Source organism: Myodes glareolus, chromosome 17 (assembly GCF_982192425.1).
Source record: "Myodes glareolus chromosome 17, mMyoGla1.1, whole genome shotgun sequence".
Classification (NCBI taxonomy): domain Eukaryota; kingdom Metazoa; phylum Chordata; class Mammalia; order Rodentia; family Cricetidae; genus Myodes; species Myodes glareolus.
Genome location: NC_142042.1, coordinates 14,101,845 through 14,119,775, shown reverse-complemented (window position 1 = coordinate 14,119,775; position 17,931 = coordinate 14,101,845).

Sequence of the window (17,931 nt, the reverse complement as noted above, 5' to 3'; positions counted from 1 at the left end):
CCATGGAACATGTGATCCTCCGTCATTGGAGCATAATAATCTGTGTGCATGCTATCACTCCCATGAGCTAGAAACTCAGAGGGCAAGGTCTGAGCTAAAATCATGTCACCCTGTCCATCTCCCATAAGCTCTCCGTCAGTATGTGTGGGCTTTAAATTTTTAATTTATTTTGCATGTGTGTATGTGTTTGTGTGCATGTGTACATGCACCCTTGCTTGTCTCTATGTTCACTCCATGTGTGCAGGTATCAAAGAGCTGAGAAGAGGGCATTGGATAGCCTGGGAATACAGGGACAGGTGGTTGTGGATGCTGGGAACAAAACCTGGGTCCTCTATGAAAGCAGTGAGTAATCCCCACTGCTGAGCCTAAGGACTGTGCCTGACCTCCATGCCTGATCACCATGCCAGACCTCTGACCTCTGAGTCAGGGTTCCAGCCCTATCTGTGAGCTTTGTAAACAAAAAAGAAGCTTGGAGGAAATTTGGATTTGATTGTTTGGTGAGTGAAACGTGTTTCATTCATTTCCTTCTATTGGTCCAGTTTCTTCATAAAATACTTCTGGGGTATGCCTCTTCTGGAAGACTCAGAGGGCAAAAGCGCTGGCCACCAGATCTGATAATTTGAGGTCAATCCTGGGAATTTATACGGTAGAAGGAAAGGACAGACTGTACAAGATCCTCTGACCTCCACACCTGTGCCTGTACACACATTCAGATGGAAATTTCTATCCTGATGGGTCCTATAGCTGTTCAGTCCCAAAGAAACACACAGAGGCTTTTATTAATTATAAACTGCTCAGGATTATTATCAACTAGCTCTTACAACTTAAATCAACACATAATTCTTGTCTATGTTTAGCCACGTGGCTCAGTACCTTTTCTCAGTAAGGCATTCTCATCTTGCTTCCTCTGTGTCTGTCTTGTGATTGGCTCTCTGCCTTGTTTCTTCCTAGAATTCTCCTAGTCTGATTGCTCCTCCTATACTTCCTGCCTGGCTAGTGGCCCGTGTTTTATTAAACCAATATGAGTGATAAATCTTTACACTGTACAAGAGAATTATTCCACAACACACACGCACAAGATAGATAGATAGATAGATGATAGATAGATAGATAGATAGATAGATAGATAGATAGATAGATAGATGTAATACAAATTTAAAAAATTCTTCCAAGCATGATGGTTCATGTCTTTAATCACAGCACTTGGGACACAGAGGTAAGCAGATTTCTGATTCTGAGACCAGACCTGTCTACATAGTAAGTTTCAGATCACCAGGGCTACACAGTGGGGCACTGACTCAAAAGGGGGCAGAGGAGTGTTGCTGGCACCTCCTCAGAGAGTCACTCTGCTTTTAGGGGAGGCTGACTGCTTTCTGCTTTCATTTTCAGTTTGCTTTGGTTGGGAGCACAGTGTGGGGAGAGAGGTGCCAGAACTCCTGATTTTGCCCTGAAATCTTTTCCTAGTCTGGCCTTACGTCTTCCTTGACTATATTGTGGGCAGCAGGCCACCCGCAGATCTCAAGTAAACATTCAGGCTTGGAGCCGAGAGGGGAACAGGTTTGAGTGAGGCAAGTAACTGAAAGCAAGTTTCGGAACTGCCTACTGTAGATTTCAGAGCCCCGGCTATGTCTATGACCTTCTGCTGAAGTCATCATGGAAAACTGAAAAATACTTCCTCAGATGTATCCATCAGACTTGGCTTGAGCAGTTTCCAGGGGGAAAAAAATAGCTTGCCTTTCTAGGACCTTAGCTTTCCAGATGGGTCCTGCCAAGAAAGAAGCCAGAGAGATGAGATTCTGACCTAGGGTTTCTCTCAGGCATTTGCAAAAGTCAATCCTCCAGCAAATTCCTGTGATTGATATTCAAAGTGCTAGTTGTTGAGTTTGGTGTTCCTGTCTCTGTCTGTGCATCTTGCATACAGTAGCCCCTTCCATGAATATAGAAACTTGATGAATGAACAAACGATTGTTCCTCTAAGTAGATCAAACAGAAATCGTCTCAGAATACAGAGGGCATTCCACATTTGACTACTAGTCCTGCACGTCCCAGGACACACATAAAAGCAGTCAATTAGGGGCTGGAGAGATGGCTTAGTGGTTAAGAGCATTGCCTGCTCTTCCAAAGGTCCTGAGTTCAATTCCCGGCAACCACATGGTGGCTCACAACCATCTGTAATAAGGTCTGGTGCATACACACAGACAGAATATTGTATACATAATAAATAAATAAATACATACATACATGCATACATAGCAGTCAATTAATCTGCTCTGCCCCAGTCCCACCGCGGGCTGGTGGTCTCAAGACCCAGGCGGCCACCCAGCATATACAAGAGCTACTTCTAAAACTCCCCCCTTGAGCCACCTCCGAATGTTGCTCCCTTCTGTTGGGGTCCAGGAATCCCTTGAAGAGGGCACAGTGGACAGTAGCGGAGGTGGAAGAGGCAACTTTGGCTTGGCTTCTCAGCTTGGTGGAGCAGGGGTGAGCAGCGAAGTTCCTCCATGCACCAAGGCAAGTTTTGGATGGTATTCCTCCCAAACAGCTTCCAGCTGTTCCACCCTCTGCTCCAGCTCTGGTCCAGAAATGCCAGGCTTGGAGTTCAGCACATGAATCCCCTGGGACCTCAGCGTGGATGCCGCTCCACCCCCCAGCACACTGGAAAGGCAGAGGGGTAATTACTTAAGTTGAAGAGATCAAACTCCCCATTAAGGGTTTTGCCAACTGAGCGGCATATGACTGCTTCCTTCGTACACTTGTACTTACTGACTTATTAATCCATTATTTAAGTGTTCCATAATTTAAAAACTTCCGTGCTTTGTAAGTAGTAAGACTTTCCAGTCAAAGACAGTCATTGTCAACCCAACACCCACTATGTTCCTAATTAGCTCTGTAATTAAATTTCCAACTAAAGAGAACTGAGAAAACTCTTCATTGGGTAAAGTAAAATATTCTTAATTATGATGTCGTATCTTTGATGAACAGAAGTAGAAATACACACACACACACATACACACACACACAAGAAATTAAATATAAATGTACCCATCTATAAATGTCATCTTTTCCATATCACAGCTTCACACTCAAGCTACACGCCCGAGTTGTGACTCTATTTTTTTTTAGGAGGGTGGGTGGGAGAGAAAAAGGACAATGCAGGAACTTTATTGGTTTAAACTTGTTTCATGAAAAAAAGATGATATTGATCAGTTTTATAGGATTTAATTCCAGAGGAATTATTCAAGTCACTTCCAAATGAGAACAAAAACCCACATAAGATGCAATGCTCTCCGTGGACTGGCTTTTGCTACCATCTTTGGTTACGTATAAACAGGTCAGAAGGACTACAAGGTCAAACTGACTTAGAAGAATCCCTGGGTACTGGTCCTAAATGGGTCTAAAGATTGAGCCCTGTAAAACCGCTAGTAGCTTTTGTTTTCCCTGATGTATAATAAGACAAAGATACTCAAGCAGCTGGAGAGATGGCTCAGCAGTAAGAACTGCTTCCAGAGGACCCAGGTTCAGTTCCCAGCACCCACATGGCCACTCACAATGTAACTCCAGTTCCATGGGATCCAGCATGGGATCCAGCATCCTCTTCTGGTGTCTTTGGGCCCCAGGCATGCACAGTCATAATATGAACAAGACACTCATACACATAAAATAAATAAATCTTAAAGCGAGGAAGAGAAGGGGGAAAGGGAGAGAGGGAGGGAGGGAGAGAGAGAGAGAAGCTGCTGGGAACAGTAAGCAAAGAGGCTCCTTTTCCTGTATTTACATTTTACAAAATTTACCCCTTTCCCCTGAGGACGCAGAACCACGAGTGTGCTAATTAAGTTCACAACTGTGCACATGAAGTCAGGAAATACCAAAAGAAAAAAATCCAACAACTTCCTTCAGCAAACCTGGGTTGCTGGGATTGCCCGTGGCATATAATGAAGTCATACACTGTCCTGCTGTTCAAACCTTCCAAATACCAAAGGAGCCAAGTAAATTTAGTTCTTAATTATTGGGATCTTAACTCTTTTTTTCCCCCCTTAGTCTTCTCTGCCTTCCTCCGCCCAAAGCCCCTTCCAAGTCTGTGTGTATCTGCATTCCCATGTGTTTGTTTTAAAGTCTTGGGGCTGGATTTTATGTTGTATACTTCCATTAGGGAGAGAGGAATTCAGCACAAACATTCCAGAGGAAATTCTAGTAGAGTGATGAAATTCAGTGTGGAAATTTTTATCTCACAGAGGACATGAGTTTGGGAAAGTTCTTATTATGTAGCATTTTCCATAGGCAAGGGCTGCTACTGTAAGCATAATAAAAGCCACATTTATAAACGACTTCTGTGTGTATGTGTGTCTGCGTGTGTCTATGTCTGTGTGTGTGCGTGTCTGCATGTGTCTGCATCTGTGTGTATGTCTCTGTGTGTGTGTGTGTGTGTGTCTGTGTGCATCTGTATATGTATGTGTGTCCATGTGAGTACAAGGATACACAAAGATACTAGAGAACAACCTCAGGTGATTTTATTCAGGCACCGTCTACCTTTTTCTAAACAGGGTTCTCATTGGCCTGCAGCCTGCCATGTCCAGGCAATCCCAGGGATCCGCCTGCCTCTCCTTCCCCAGCACTAGGGTTACTGGTGTAATCTACTGGTGCACTAAAAAACTCAGCTTTTTTTTTTTTAATTAACATAATTTCCTTTTTGACTCTTTGGAAATTTCACATCATGCATCCCAATTCTGCTCACTTCCCAGCTCCTCCATATTCTCCCCTCCCCACTGCAATGCCCCCCCAAATGAAAATTTAAAAAAATCAAGCCAAAACAAGCAAACAAAAGGAAAAACAAAAGAACAAAACCACCAACAACAAAACCTCTTCACTCCTCCATCTTCCCCACCTCCCCAACACCTCTTCATTCATCCTGGTGGCATGGGGAGCAGGGTGTCACACAGTAGACTCTTTTGTCCAACCAGTTACATTTGCAAATGTTCATTGCGATGAGTCACTGGCCTGGTTCAAGGTCTCTGGTTTCTGGCACACCCTCATCACTGGATCCTCCTTGGAACTCCTCTTGAATATATAAGTCATGGTGTGCAGGTATTGTTCCGCAGGACCAGTCCCTTCACGAGCTCCAGCAGGTCCTAGATGGGGTAGATGGTAGAGGACACCAACCCCAGGCCTGGCTGTGGGCCTGGGTGATAGTTGCGCTGGTCAGTCTGGGCCACCTGGGCCGCCCCACCCCAGCCCTTGCCGTGTGGGGGTGGAAGTGGAGGGGTGCATCACTCCCATGAAGGACCAGGCCAGTTCTCTTGCCATAGCATCCAGAGTGGGGCAGGGCCAGCTATCCCAGAAAGCCCAGCATTTTTATCAACAAAGCCATCTCCCATGCTATAGTTTTGAATGAATCCTAAGAACCAAATGCTGAACTCTAGTGGGCACTTGCTGCTTTAAAGTTTGGGTACAACCGACTACAAAGAGTCAATAGTTAGCCTTCATTCCTTCTTTATCCCCCAGGTATGACTTAGCATTTTCCTTATCAAAATTATGACAACCAAAAAGGAGACAGATGAGTGCTACATTCCTAACCTGTAGCTGAAGCTCACAAGCCCAATTTCTTCTGGCCAGCGTGGTCTTCTCCTAGGTTCTTAAAACGGAATGACAACTATGACTTCTCCATCAACTGTGAGCCCCAAAACAATCACACAAAATGCTGGGCTATCAGGCCAGGCTCAAAGGCAAGAACTGAACCAAGGTCTAAGCCTGCAAACCCAACATCTGGACTCAGAAACACGACGTCCCTCAGGCAACATTGTTCTTCTCTCGTGTCTCTGGAAAGCCTGCCTCCGCGCAGAAGAAAGGTGGTCCCCCTCCCAAGGGCACATGACTGTGGGTTTGACTGGGAAGTCTGTCCCCGTGCATCAGACATCTCTGCAGCAGGGCCTCTTTCTATACAGGACACACACCCCACGTGAGCTGCCACACGCCGCATGCTTCAGGAGACGTCGGGTGTGAATCCATTTTTATTTTAGCAAGGACTCAGATCCTGTTTGTCATTAATCTCCCCCTTTGGTTTCATCCCTCATCTCTTGCCAAATGACATTTCAAGTACCACTGGACTCACTTTAAAGGACAGAGCCTTCCCTCTGTTTTAGAGGAGAAATGAATAATGTGACTGAGGAACTTTCTGTTCAACGAGGGGGTTTGTGTTCAAGCGTCCACATTTGAGCAAATGACTGTCACCAAGGGAACCTGCTGAAGAATGAGTCCAGTGGCCTCTAAGAAGAGCCTGGATCAGTTACTCGAGCCAGTAGTATCCGACAGAACCCCTGGCTCCACTCCATCCAACTTAGTGAATATGGGGCCCAGAAGTCCACAGTTTCAAAGGTTTATCCAGCATGAGTGGTGTGGGTGGTCTCTAGACCACACCTGAGCCAGAGAGTGTTTATCCACAACACCAACGTAATTTGCAGCATAGGCTTGGGAGGCCTGGCTTCAGGATATTGGAATGTGAAGAGGTCAGGGCCAAAGGGCTGGGATGGAGATGCTGGAGCCTGAGATGTCAAAGGTTACATGCCCACTTCTTTCCCTCGTAACCTATGTCATAACTGGCATTGCCTTGTTTCCCTGGGTCCAAATGTATCTGGATCTGTAAGATGAAGAATGGCTTGGCTTGCTCACTTTTTGCTGCAGATTATTCCTTGGTCTCTTAAAAGTAGAAAGCCTGCCCCTGTCAGCTATTCTCTCTCTCTCTCTCTCTCTTTCTCTCTCTCTCTCTCTCTCTCTCTCTCTCTCTCTCTCTCTCTCTCTCTCTCCTCTCCTCATTTTGTAGTCTTGGCTGGCCTCGAACTCAAGAGAGATCCCTCTGCATCTTCTTCCCAAGAGCCAGGATTGAGATAGCTGTTGTCTTCTGCTTCTCGGCTGCCACAATCCAGTCTACACGACGCAGCTTTCCTGCATTCATACGCTGTCTCATAGCCAGTCCGAACTTTGAGACTCACACGGGCCACGCCGTAGAACCCGAATGCAGCCCCCGCCCCCATCGCCCCCATCGCTGGAACTCTTCATTTCCAGTTTCACTGGGTGACTTAAGACATGGACCCATGAGATCACTCCGTCTGCCCCCACGCAACTCCTACACGAGAGGAGAACTCGCATAACCCCACTTCAATTTTTAGCATATAAATAATTAACTCTCCATTTAAAAACACGTGAAGATGTTTTCTCTCTGAGTCAGTTCATTTGCCAGGGAAACAAAGGTGTCTGCTATTCACATTTTCTTTGAGTTCTGTTACTCTGGTAAAAGTTCCTCCACAAGATCTGGCCCTCGCTCACTACTTCTGCAGCTGCCAATTCATTTCCAGGGCCTCTATTTCACAAAAATGTTTCTCACTTAAAAAAAAGAAGAAGAAGAAAGAAAGAAAGAAAGAAATGTAATTGAATGTCTGCTCATCACAGCGTTTCTTGTGTTCGGGCCCAGGGTGTTAAACATTTTTCGGATTGACTTGGGTCAGCTTTAAAATTTTGAGACAGGGAAACTCGAGATGGGCCCATGTGCTCTCGTGTGTGCCTCACATCCTGTTAAATATTAAGTGGATATTTAACATGGAATGGTTGTGCTTCTCGACTGACTTCAAGCGCACCGTATAGTTTACAAGACTATTAATGAAGGGAGAGCATGGGTGCACATGGTTTTCAAAATCATTCATGAGCCCAGTATTGCCCCTTAATTTTCAATCGCGTTAAAGTAACACATTGACCGGCAAAGGGTAGGTGTCTGCGTGGCTGCCGAGGCTGCAGAGCTGCCGAGGCTGATGTAACCTGAACGGGGAATTCTTCTCTAAAGAGTGGGAGAAGAGAAGAATTCGCCTGAGAGGAACTGACTCCGTTCCATTCATGCTCCCTATTTGCACCACTTCTGGATCAAGTTTTTAATTTAACAAGATTTCACTGAGGGAGGAGGCGGGTCAGTCCCGTCTGGGGGGGGGGGCGCCAGAGTGTGCTCCACCTGGTGGTGCGATTGATTTTTTGAATGAACTGGGCTTTATTTTAGTACAATAGAGCAATTGTTTGGTTGCTTTTTTTTTAAAGCACTAGCATCCTTGGAATCTGCTGGGCAAAACATAAATAAATAAATAAATAAATAAATAGATAGATAGATAGATAAATAGATGAATGAATGAATAAATAAATAAATAAATAAATCGGACTGGGTTGCTAATTGCATCTGACCCATTACCCAAATGTGGCCCTGGTTCAAACTCTTACCCGGCTGCCTTAGAGTTTGAGACATAAGCAAAAGGGCTGCGTTTGCAGGCCATCATACCACACAGCAGCCATTTTCCTGGCACACTTTCCAAGACCTGGAAGGGAGAAGAAACGGATACGAGCAATTATCCCAGGACTACACAGCTGTCGCATTTGGGGCTGGCAGACGCAGCCACGGGCCCTGTCTCTGTCTGACACCAGCCAGGGAGGGGAAAATGGAGGTTGACTGTCCCAGAGAACAGAGTCAGAGGTGTCAAGCAACCCTGTGTTCCCTGCACCGCTGGGAAGAGACCCAGAGGAAAGCTTTCCCCCCCACACCCACCTTAAAAAGCAGGTGGACTGACAAAGAATTAGTAGCTCCTTCTTCTGCCTCTAACTTTATCCTCACCACCCATAAAGCTGCTTTGAAAAAGAGAACACGGTTTATAAAGATTCTCTTTCTTTACTAAGAAAAGCTCCCCAAAAGCAACAGTCTGCACTGCTCCCCAGACTGGATCTTACACAATGTACGAATATTCGCCTGTAGCTTTGTGCGCCCTCCTCATGGCTCTCTCCCAGAGGGACTCCGGTCAGGGTTTATTTAACAGTGACTTTAAGAACAACCAGGGACAGTACACGTAAGGGATGGAAATGCGTCTGAGAGGGGAGACGGCTGGAGAATGTTGTTTGGGGAAGGGGAACTTGCAGTTGGAAAAGGCTTAGTGGGGAGGGAGGTCAGGGCAAGGCTCAGCTGCGAACTGCAGCTAGCAGAGGAAGCAAGGCCCAAGCACAGCTCCTGAAGCTGGAGAAGGCAGCTCTGACGGGCTGGGGACTAGGGCAATGCCGCAGACTAGAGCAATGCCGCATCTGGATCACGTGGGTCAGCATGGACCTACAGCTGCACCCAGTGCAGGTATCAAATCCCAGCGTCACCACTAGCTACTTCCAAGGTCTGTGAGTTTGCCCAAGTTATAGGACACTTCTTCCTCAGTTTACAAAGCCCTCGAACAGAGCAGTCATAGGCAGTAACACAGACACATCCTAGGTGTGGGAGAATTCCATACTAAAACCTGTGTGACCCATCCCAAGTCGTATGATCATTAGACTCAGGGCCAAGATCCGTCTCATTTGCTGAAAGCATTCGAACCTCCGTAGTCACATAAGCCACATGAAAGGACAGGGCTTCCCAATAAGGACCACAAGTTTAAGCTTAAGTCAACAGCATCACAGGGAGGGTCTGGCTTCGGCTAGGATGCCCTCCAGTCTTTATACAGCCGACCATCTACCCAAGGAGGCAGTCAGCTGGGCTCTGCCTAGGAGACAGCCAAGGCATTGATGTCCTATGGGCCTTGGCCCCACTGGCTTTCTTCTGGTCTAGCCTGACCAAGCTCTCCTTTCTACTCTTTTGAGGTCCCCACACCTCTCCATGGCAAGGAGAAAACACCTTGGAGTCCTCCAAGGTCAGGCTGAAGCAGGTTCTCTGGCCACCTCTGTATTTCAGCCTTGTCCCCCAGCCTTGAAATATAATCTACTCTTGGTATTTGCTCATGTGATGATCGATTTTATGCCTCAGCTTGACTAAGCGATGGGAATGGGGAGCCCTCAATTCTCTATGCTTCTGTGAAGAAGCAGTGTCTGGGGAAAGGGTCAGGATTTGAATTGAGAGACTAAGATCACCTTTGCCAAACCGGTGGGCACATCCCAACCACCTGGGCGCCTGACGAGACAGAGGAGATGGAGGGAGGGTGAGTGCCCTTTCTACTGTTGAAGGTTGAACTGGTATATTTACCTTCTCCTGCCCTGAGTTACCACACACCTTCTTCACCCTCTGGAACTAATACCGCCAACTCCCTTAGCTCTCAGGCCTTGCTGTGTATAACAGAAATACTGCCAGGCTCCCCGTTCTCTGCCTTCCAGACACCAGCTTCTGAACTTGCATAATCTCATAAGCCAAGATCTCTTTCTCTACACTATACTTACAGCCTACGGATCTAGCGTCTCTAGAGAACGAGGACTGAGAGGGCTGGATTTGGCCCCGGTTTGTTTTCATAGTGGAAAGGCAGCAGAGGATGCTTCCGTGAGGTTGGGAGTGCCACGCATATTTTTCAGATCTGACTTTGATGGGACACCAGAGTCACTCATCCATGCTCTTAGAGACAGAGAAACACTCAGCTTAAGATCAGGTCTCCACTGCACCTGGATGCCTATATTTGCCAGTAAATAGAAGCACATGGAGTTATTAATTAGCATTTATGAGTTAATTAGCATTCATAAGTAATGTCAACACAAGATGATGAACTAAGCGAGATTGTTTGGGAAGGGGAGATGAAGGATAAAGCTTCTCCCTCTGCTTGGACTTACTGAATGTTACTTCCCTAGAATGGGACCCCCACCTAGGAGTCAGAAGACGTAAACACAAACACCCAGGGAAAGGCAGTAAATTCCCTGAATCTGAGGGTGGCCTCTCCCGAGTTTCTGGTTCTGATTACTAATCTGTTTCATACTGAATGGATTTGAGACTCGGTTTAAACAAAACATACAGTAGCAATATCACCATCCGAGGTGGCCGGATGTGATTCTCCTTCATGAAATTTTGAGGTTGAGAGGAAACTCAGAGATCCCTGCCTCATTCCCCAAGCTTCCAGTAAGGAAAACCACACCCCAGAGTGAGCGACAGAGCTGGACCCACAAGCCTCGCATACCTACCTCTTTGCAATGACTCAAAACGTTGATGGAACCGGCTTTACCAGAGCCAGGAAGTCCGCCTGAGTCCAACATCGTTTCTCGTGAGTAGTCCCCATGTCTACCAAGGTGTGCCCGGTGTCTCTGACTACCAGACGTTACTCTCATTCCTTGGCAGTCTTCCAGTCCAGCTCATGAACCTCGACAGCTGACACCCATGCTGTGACCTCTCCTGTGCAGGACCATCCCTTGAGAACCGCTGAACTTCATTGGACGTCTTCCGCACTTAACGTTCACCTTATCAGAGACTAAAGGGGGCTTTGGAAAGGGGAGAAAAGAGAAGCAGCTGGACGGATGAGGAGGAGGCCTGGGCAGAAAGCTGGCAATCTCGAGAGGATTATCCACTGTGAATTGGTACATCTATGTGGACATCTGACCGTTTTCACCCGGATTCAAAGAACACCTGAACTAAATTTCACAGAGGTTTTAACAGATTACGGCCAACACCTTTTAAACCTTTCCCCACATTCGGTCCGCCCCAGGTGTTCTGTTTACCAAGGCTGCTTACGGAAGGAGGGTTCCAAATGCTCGCTTTCAGTACTTGCCTTCCTGGATGTCTCACACAGCCAGTGTGATTGGAAAAAAAAAAAAAAAAGTTTCTTTTGCTTCTAAAGGATAGCCTACAACTCTCAATCGTAAGTCGTTTGAAAGCCAGCTTTCAGGTGCAGAGCCTCACTCAAAGGTATCTTTATGCAGTATATGGGTTGGTATCTTGGACTATGTTAAAGCCATGTCCACCAGGGCCAGATGGGACATGAAGGAAGACCAAGCACAAAACTGTGACCCAGCTGCCATCAGAAAGGTTCAGTAAAAGCACATTTCTATAACCAAGTATGGTTTCCATCCGAGCAGAAACTGCAGTTTATAGTTTCATGACAAACTATGGTGACTCACAACTGTGCACTGTCTATGGTTGTTAATGGGGGGAAAAGTTAAGAGGGCAAAGGTAGCTTCAATCTCTTATTTGAGTTCATCTGTATAAAATGTTGAATCGTACGTAAAATTTAGTGTAAACTCGATCACCAACTTGTTGCAAAGTTGCTCACCACTCTTCTTGTCTACTAAGGCATGATAGAATCCCATGCTCCCTTCCATCTTGATTGGTGTGCTCTGACCATGGGATGGCTTTGTGTTCTTATCTGCCTTCAAAACTGTCGTTCAAGAGCTTAATGAATACAGTGACTCAATCCCAGTCAATGAGGCCTTTTGCACGCAGCATCAGTATGTAGGGCCTTCTAGACTACTGTCTCAAACTGCTAGTGTTCTGCAGCTCCGGGTATATGAGAAATCGCCAATTTCCCTATCAGTACTCTAGATGATACTATCATAAATAATTTGGGGGAAAATGGTTAATCTTCAACAGTATATACAAAGCCAACGAGGCATTATCAACCATGCGAAAGAACCTACGGACGGGGAGGAGTAACCTCAAGCATGTCTTTGCAGCCACCAGTTTTTCTTGGCATAAATGCAACATCCTCTAAAAGACTACTCAACTTCCATAAGAAAGAGGAGTTGCACTGCAAGCAGGTAAGTAGAAAACACAAGACAACCTCATCCCTGTCAATGTCCCTGTGTCAACCACAGACTAAAACTTGCAACCCTAGCCTTGCCTGACCTTTGCCACAATAACATCCACCTGAGAGCCATCACCCAAACCTTTGCTCTGCTTAGAAGACCTCTCAGTCCAGACCTCCTGTCTGCCACCAGAACGCCAGCTTAGCCATTGATTGCCGAAAGCCGTCATTTCCTGGTCTTCTCCCCAATCACACCTCTCCTGTGTGACATCTATCACCGCTTCTACCGTTGTGTTTAGTAATAGTCTGGCTAAATCTCTTTCTTTTTTTCACCACCAAATTGTGACCCTCCTAAAAACAAAGAAAAACATTTTATTTCTCGTGCTCATTTTCATATTCCCCATACCAAAGACAAAGCCTACCGCACAGCAGCTGCTTAAGAAATACGTAGTGGAGAATAGTTAGACAACGTGGCTGCGGGGAGAGGATATACGTCACCCAAGAGCCCAACCTGCCAGACTGGAAGTGGGAACACTAATTAGGTGCCAAATGGTCAGATAGCCTGGAAAACAATGACAACAAGCCGCTAGGACTAGCAGACTCTCTCTGATTGACTCAAGCCCTGTAGACATAACTCCTAACTGCAGCTAGGGCCAGCCACAATTGCACCTGCTTGCAAGGTTCAGAGGTCTCGGTGACCTCTGAGTCACCATTGAGACCACTGTTTCCTCTTCTGATGACAATTTCACCCTCAACCAGAATCTCTTCTAGTTTTGGTGGCTTGCCTGGCAAACCTATTTGCACCCAATGCCCTTATCTTTGAGAACGTGAGCTCATAAACCTCTTCTCAAACAAGGTTTCTGTGTTTGTCCATGTACCATCAAATTTGGGTAAACAGACGATCTAGAGATACCCAAGTGTTCATGTGGGTGGTAAACATAGGCCCAGCTGCCCTGAATGGGTAAAAGCAGCCCATTCTTGGTTAGGGTCAATGACCGCTGCTAAAATAATCCCTTCACACTTGGATCCAAAGTGTCCTGCCAGTAGCCATAGCTCAGAGTCCAGCAGGACTCTGTGGCATCCCTTTGGAACCCAAGGCCTCTAAGTCTGATAAAACAAGAATTGGTTTTGGTCTGGCTGCCTAGAGAGAAAACAGGTCTTAGAGTGAAAGACCCCTCTGTATTGCAAGACAGAGGCCTCTGCATTGTCTTCGGGCAAAAGCAGCACAATGTTAGTGGTTAGCAGAGAGGACCTTGTGCTGGTCCAAGAGGGTGGGAACCTACAGACTAATATGTCTAATATGTCTCCATCTAATATGTCTCAAGGTTCTGCTCCTTCTCCCTCAGAATCTGGTCTGGCAAAAATAGTACATTCACCTAGGTTGAACATCCAAACGCCTCTGGAACCCTGTCACTCTTAGGATGGCTCTGACTCTACTGTCTTAAAGTCTAAGTTTTCTGCCTCTTACTTATAAAAGAAGAGGCTTGCTCTATATTTAATCTGTAAAGCCTTCTGGTTTCCATACTAACTACTAAATTAGTTCCTCTTTTTCTAAAGCATTGATGCCCCTCTGGGAAGAGGCATTCAGTACTATTGTCCTATTTCCCAGATGCCAAATACATTCACCAGCCAGCATATCATTCCAGCTTGGCATCGACCTGTCTCTGTGCCCTGTATCTCCAGAGATGCAGTCCTCATAACTCACGGCCAGCAGGTACACCCGCTCCAGACCCCATCTTCACATCACCTTGTTCAGACTGTGCCTGTGCCCACTCCTTAGATTAACTCCCCTGAGAAGCAGCAGACTTTGAATCAGATGCTGTGCGCAAGAAAGTTAGTGCGTTCTCTCAGGGACCACTCCTTGTAGAAAGGAGAACAAGAAGGAACCCAGGTGGGGCTGAGGGAGACGTTGATCTCTGACGAAATCAGGATAAAGGCCTCAGATAACCTCACCGAGACCTCTGAACCTCGTTTGAACTTAGAAGTTGCCCCAAGCCTGGGTCAGGGGGACAGATCTTTATGCCCCGCAACATCAGTTTGTGGAGACAAGCTGTCCCAGGACAGAGGGATGAGGCTGCCAGCCAGCGGCACTGACAGCCCCTGGAGGAGCGAGCCCAGCATTCCCAAAGCAGGATTAGGGTGGTACCAGACAGGGAACATGGAAGAAGCCAGCACTGCTTTTTGGTTACCAGATGACCTTGGGTGAATCAGACGTGTTCTCGGGGCCTGGGCTTCCTTATCTGTTAAATGGAAATGGGAGAAGCAAAAAAAAAGAGACTCAGCTCCTAGGGTTGTCATGGAGATTAAATGGAATAATAATGCAATGCACCTTAATACAGAGCATTGTACATAATAAGCACTGTAGCCTCTTTTAGCTGTAAGAAGCTTAGGGCTTTTATGGGAAGCTAAGACTAAATTATAGAGTACAATGAAAGGGTTCCTAAATTGTGGGCATTAGGAGCTTAGATGCTGTGGAAATCAAGGAAGTAAGGAAGGGTTTCAAAGAGGAGATAATCAATAAACACGAGGAGTTTGGAAAGGCGTAGCAGAAGTCTTCCGCATGAGAGACAGACGAGAGCCAAGGCCCCAGGAACCACATGGCATTAGCAGGGTCGGGAGCCTGTCAGCCTGGTGGCCACAGAGCGTCTGGTCCAGAGCTGGAACTTTGGAGATCCGTGCCCTCCAAGGAGACCGCAGCAGACCACAGCTGAGTTCGGCCTTGTAGTAGCTGGAGTGGTTTCCTGAGAAACAGAAATTTGACAGGAGATGGGGAAAGAGGAGGATAGTGAGGGATGGGGAAGAAGGGGATGAAAAGGCCAGAGAAGAGAGACATGGGATGAGAGAAAAAGCTGAGAACAAATTGAAGATTAAAAACCAGTCCAGAAGGCATTGTGGTGTATGACTGTAATCCCAACACCAAAGAGGCAGGAGCAAAGGGACCCACTGCAAATTCTAAGCCAGCTTGGTCTAAATATCAAGTTTCAGGCGAGACAGGGTGAGATGGTGAGACCCTGTCTCAACACAAGAAAACAAACAAAAGACAAGATCAGTGAAATGGCTCAGTAGGTCCAGGGGCTTGAGCCGAGTTCAGCAACCTGAGTTCAATCCCCAGAACCCACACAGTAGAGGGAAAAGGCACCTCCAGCAAACTGTCCTCTGACCTCCACATGTAAACTGTCACACACACACACACACACACACACACACACACACACACTTCTAAATGTAAAAAAAAAAAAAAAATGTAAAGCCAGTCCGGAAAGCACAGAAACGGAGAAAGTAGGGGGTTAAGAAATGGTGATCTATTCATTTCCGAAGCCGTTTCAAAGAGTTGAGTGTCCAGCTGGGTTACTTCTTGGGGGAACAACATGCATATACCAAGAGGCCAGTGTGATTTTTTTATTAATATTATTATAAATAGTCCCAAATTAATGTCCCTTTCCAAAGTAACTACTTTTCCAGCAGGTGTGATATTCTACCATCTGCCCAACAAAAGAATCGAAATGTCACTAACTTCAAAAAAAAAAGAAGAAGAAGAAGAAGAAAGAAAGAAAGAAAAGAAAAAAGAAGAAGAAAAGGAAAGCAGTCTAAGCGGCCGCTTGGGACCCTTGCTGATTCCTGCAACACCTAGCAACTTATGCTCACGCAGAACATGGGCACCAGCGAAGTTGCAGGCCTTGATGTCTGTGTCCCACAAAGGTCCCGACCGGCAGGAGGCACTCCCTTTCTTACGGATCCACTCTTCCAGCAAAGGGTTAGTGGTTCCTACCTGCTGGGCCTGGAAATTTCACAGAATCTAGCTCTGTGAAGCTGGGTTCACACTTTTGGGGAGCCCACTCTTTCAGCTAATCCGAGACACCCCCAAGAACAGGGATCACAACTTTACCTCCCCCAAAGTCCCAGGGCATCTGCAAGAGGAGCTGTTTTATAAATGTATGTAGACTTTTAAAAAGAATTCAACCCTCCAAATCAGCTGTAAGTCCATGCTGCTGTTATTACAGATGTTACCTCTGAGCCATCTCTGGCTAAGGGCCTCACTTCCTGGGGGAAACCCCTAATCTAACTTCATGTCTGCTCTTTCCAAAGATAAAACATGCACTCATCCTCTGAACACTGCGAATTATGCAATTTCCGCAGCACTTGGCATTCACTGGAAACAAGGCTGGGGCTGAGGCTGGGCCCCACACTAAGGCCTGCTTTTTTCCTTCAAGACTTTTGGCTTTCATGAAGATTTTTATATTGAGCAGGAAAAAAATATAATAAGAAGAAGAATTCAGAATCTAGAAATCACTCCAAGTCAATATCCTCCTGCTAGTCTGGGTTGGGTGTGGGAAAGTTCTGTTTGGCGGTTCCAAGGTCCTGACTGTTACAATATCAAATAGCCGGCATGAAAGAGAAACAAATGAGATCTTCATCATTTCTCTGACTCAGGTCTCAGGATCTCATTGTGTGGGTGAGACTGCACTCCAGAGAGAGTGCAGGTGGAGATCAGTTAGCCCTCTTAGACAGGACCCCCAAACCTATCAGGCTCCTTGACAAAGTCCCAGGAAGCTGGGAAGATTACCGCAAGTCTGTGCCCTAACACTGTACCTTCCCCTCTCTGCTCCCCTGAACACAGCCCAGTGCAGACACCATTAGAAAACTAGGTTGCTTGCACATGGAAGGTCTCCTTTGCTGTCAAAACTAAGGCAAGGCCCAGGAAACCAGGCCTGAACCTGTTCCTTACAACAGACAATCCATTTTCACAAATGTCAAAAAGCAGGCCCCAGATACTTGCCAAGCCAGAGAACACACTAAATAAGTTGCTGGCCATTTCAATTGGAGCAGTAATAATTTCTCTTTCCTTTTTGGTCCCTAACGTGGTTCAATGATTGCATGCTCGCCTGTTCTCTGAAGAGCTTCAAATGAATGACGTTTAAAGGCTGACTCTGAAGCCGATGGAAGTTGAAAAGGGGACTTGGCTTTCTCTCTTTGAAAAATATGACTCGTACTCCTTGACTGAATGTCACAAGGGAAAAAACATCTCCGAATTTTTTTTTTCCCTTTTCTCGCAGGAGGGCGGCAGAGCCGGTCCACCACTGCCACAGTTGTACATGAAAGTTAATATTTCCAAGGCCCTGCATGGGACACCTTTCCCAGAATTCATGCTCTCCATGGGAAACTGAAGCAGCACACGAGAGTCACCCTAAGTAGATTTAAATAATTAAATTCAAAAATTCTCAAACCACTTGCTGTTTCAAATTTATTTCTTTAATAACAACTCAGCCATAGCAACAGACTGGATTAAGATTTCATTTATTCAAAATTTAAGGTATATCCAGCTCTGGGTGTTGTTTTTAAGTATTTAAGGGGAAATTTGTGCTCGGTGAAAATGAAGAGATGGCAGCATTATAAATTCATTTCCTCTATTAGAAGCAGGGCCTCGCCTGCACACGGCAGCTGT